This window comes from Dipodomys merriami, unplaced genomic scaffold (assembly GCF_024711535.1).
Source record: "Dipodomys merriami isolate MVZ:Mamm:240054 unplaced genomic scaffold, mDipMer1.0.p SCAF_5, whole genome shotgun sequence".
Lineage (NCBI taxonomy): Eukaryota > Metazoa > Chordata > Mammalia > Rodentia > Heteromyidae > Dipodomys > Dipodomys merriami.
Window position 1 is genome coordinate 37,574,247 of NW_027206068.1, and position 3,715 is coordinate 37,577,961.

Here is a 3,715-nt window from a genome sequence, read left to right on the forward strand (position 1 = left end):
TCCAGAAAAGGAGCAATAGGAGTTATGCCTTGAGGATATCTCAGGAGGAACAAACTAGAGAAGTGAAGGAGGCTGTGAGCAAAACTTCACAGGCTAGATGCTACCAGGAATACCTACAATTTGTACTGAGTACCTACAGTTTGTACTGAATGAGCTAACAGATGGAATGAGGATTCTCTTTCAAAACTGGACTAGAGGCCAGGACCTAGTCTACTGAAGAGAAGATTACAGGCCTATCCTTGTAGGCTCAAAGGTGTTAAAAAGTATAAATCTGTTTCAGACTCCTTTGTTTTACAGTGCAGAGCATCCAGATTACTCAGAAACACTGGAATCAACAAGTCACTCAAGAAGCTTCTTAAGTACATGTGACCTAAACACAGCTCACATCATGGCCGACTGGCTTCATTTATGTGATGCTAATTTTGTGGACATGCAGATTTCAAGAGGGTAGGAAGAGGTCTCTGACAAGATTTCGAAGGAAAGCTTTGGAGGCCAGACAGTATATGACATGGTTGGATTTCCTGTAAACAGGCCCAGACAGGATGATAGATGAGCTGTCAGAGTGAAATCAAAGCTGCAATGGAGACACAACATAGGAAGTGATGCCAAGAGTGTGGAATGTCTGCCAGGCAGACATATACTGCAGGCAGTATACAGGTAACCCAAGAGAACAGTGATGTGGGCTGCAGTGTGCCCATTCAATGTGACTGCTGGGTCCACTGCATCCTTTGCAACCCAGATCCACCATGGTATGCCACAGTTGCCAAACATGGAGACTTGGGATTTAATGTTTGCTTTGATGAGTTTCGATCTTATTTGGTGTGATCCCTCATTATTTTTTTATTCCTTCCTTTTGGAATAGTGATCTTTACCCTGTATCTTAAAAGTATACATAATTTGTTTGTGCCTGTGTTTGTAATTGGCAATACTAGGTTTAAAATTTGGGAACTCAACATACCATACCATTCAAGCCACACCCCTAGTCTATTTTGCTTTAGTTTTGTTTTTAATAGAGTCTCATACTTTTTTTTTTTTTTTTTTGTCCGGTCGTGGGGCCTGAACTCTGGGCCTGGGAGCCTTCAGCTCAAGGCTAGCGCTCTACCACTTGAGCCACAGCGCCACTTCTGGCTTTTTTCATTTTGCTTATGTGGTGCTGAGGAATTGAACCCAGGGCCTCAGGCATGCAAGGCAAGCACTCTACCACTGAGCCATCTTCCCAGCCCCAAGAGTCTCATACTTTTGATCAAGCTGGCCTTAGACAGTAATCTTCTTATCTCTGCCTTTCAAGTATCTGGCATTACAGGTGTGTATCAAAATGCTTATATGGCTTTTTAGAGACAGAGTTAACACCAAATTTTCGTAGGCTGGTCTCCAATTGTAATTCTTCTACCTCTGCTTCCTACATAGCTGGGATTACAGGTGAGTACCACCATGCCCAGCTCAACATAATTTGGTTTCAGTACTTTTATTGGTGATCACAGCTGAGTTTTCCTTGAGTCTCAGAGGAAACTTTGAATTTGGGGTTATGAATAAAGATGTTAGAGTACATAGATGGATTATATGTATTTTGAACTATGAGATGCATATGAGTCTTGGGTGGCCAGTTTTAGAATACTATGCTTTATGTGCAAGACAGGCATAAAAGAAATGTGCCTTGTTTGTCTGTGCTTGTTATAACCTAGGGCTGGGACCACAGGAAGGGAAGATTCCCATTAACCTCTTGCCAGCTTTTTGGTCTATTCCCCACCACGACCAAGGGACCTGGAAGAGATTTGGTCCTTCTAGCTTTAGACATGCCAAACAGCCTATCAGGCATTCTGGATACAAGCAGCTAAAGGTGTTCAAGAAAGGCTTCTGAAAATCACCAAGAGTTGGGGAGTACTCTGAGAACGGAGTGGACAAAAGTCTAGAACAGAAAGGTAATGTTTAATCATGCAACTTGGAATACTTGCCTAATATGCACAAATTCCTGAGTTTGATCCCCAGCGCCACTCAAAGAGGCTCAAGGTCCTCAAGCCACTTAAGAATAGGGCCGTTACTAAATGAAATTCATTTCTCTTGATTCAAGGCCAAATGTTCATGCAACTAGACCATGACTCTGCTCAAAGTTCTCCAATTTTGCTCAGTAGGCAGCTTTAAACAAGCTTCTGACCACAAATAACTCTGCCTCCATTAATTTCTTAACCTTTTATCTGAAGCGTTCCTTTCAAGCACATTTTTAATTTCTGCTTTAACATAAATCTTGCTCAGTTTTTGGAGGGGTAGGGTACTGTGGTTTGAACTAAGGTCCCCAATCCCACCCAGCCTATCTCCCCATACTAAACAGAAGCACTACCACTTGGGTCACTCAAGGCCACAAACCATAGTAATAGATGTGATTATTAACCAAAAAGATAAGGAGATTTCAGTCTTTAATGGCCACAGATACATGACGAAGTCCTTCTTATGGTTAGTAAAAGATTTGGGTTCCAATAATAATAAATGATATATATATATATACACATGTACATATACATACATATATGCCAACCACCCTTTAATTACATTCTATAATATTAACTGTATTCTACATTAGTTTTTTTCAGCTTTTTAAATTTTTTGATAACATACAAATCTGGTGCTTTCTATAGTTTATACTTTAACAATAGGTACTTTCTCCCAACCAGAGATGATAAAATCAAATGTGTGCTCAAACTACACATCCTGCTGCCTCTCAAGATCTGTAAACTCTTATCCTTCACTCCACGTGTGATGTCCATTATCCGGTACAATGTCTCCTGTCCTCCATTAGTCCCTCTCCCAGCCCACTCTCTTGAGTTGCAAATACCTCCATCTATCTAACACACACAGTTTGGCTGTGTTGGCTCCACAGCTGCTCCAGACTTTTCAACCTAAACCTTTAGTCCCCAACAAAACTTTCCTTCCCCTTGGCTACCTCAATCTCTATGTTGGCTGACGGCCCAATCCACTCTTGCCTCTGTTTTATTACACTTAATTACAAAATGGTATACTGACACAGCCTTGACTTCTCTGAAGGACTACATCAAAAGAGTAACCACCGTGTGGTGCAGAGCCCAGGCCACAGGGCTGAGACACACCCTCCTTCCAGAGGGTTCAGAGTTCTCAGGGAGGCTGCCAACAGGGTCACAGGGCACTGGGCCGGCCGCGCCCGCCGTCCCCTGCGGCCCCGCGGCAGCCTCCGCACTGGCCTCCTCCACCCCGCAGGGTGCTCGGGGGCGCAGCCCGGAGCGCGTGGGACGGGGGCTGCCGCCAGCCCCCGCGGCGCGGCCTGCGACCTCCGGGCGTCCGGGCCACGGGAAACAGGCTTACCTGGTGCAGAGGTGGCCGGAGCGCAGGGGGTCCCAGTGATCCTAGAGGGTTGGGGCCGGTTGGCTGACCTCCGGGACCGCGTCGGCCACCTCAGTCCTACACCTCAGGCAGGCTGACAGGCCAGGGTGGCGTCTGGAACCTCAAAGCGGACGGAGAGCCGGACCCTGCCGCCGGGAGGGCAGCGGGAAGGGGGAGGGGCGGGGAGGGGCGTGGCCTGGGCCGGAGGGGCGGGACGCGGGGGTCACGTGAGGCGAGCGCGGCACGCTGAGGGGGCGGGGCCACCGTGTCAGCGCCGCGGTCGCGTGACGCGTTTTCAAATCTTCAACCGCCGCGGCCCACTCGTTGGTGCGTTTTCTGCGTCCTCGCCAGCGCCCGGGACTCGCGG

At 47.0% G+C, this 3,715-nt stretch overlaps 1 protein-coding gene across 4 annotated transcripts in view; it reads right to left on the reverse strand.

Annotated features, from left to right (window-relative positions):
- Positions 1-3,569, reverse strand: part of Slc25a40 (solute carrier family 25 member 40) — a 40,122-nt gene extending 36,553 nt beyond the window's left edge. For all 4 annotated transcript variants that reach the window (XR_011366909.1, XM_069996404.1, XM_069996403.1 and 1 more), the window contains exon 1: positions 3,331-3,569. The gene's annotated coding sequence lies outside the window, so the exon portion shown is untranslated. The remainder of the gene's footprint in view (positions 1-3,330) is intronic.
- Between the last annotated feature and the right edge of the window lie 146 nt (positions 3,570-3,715).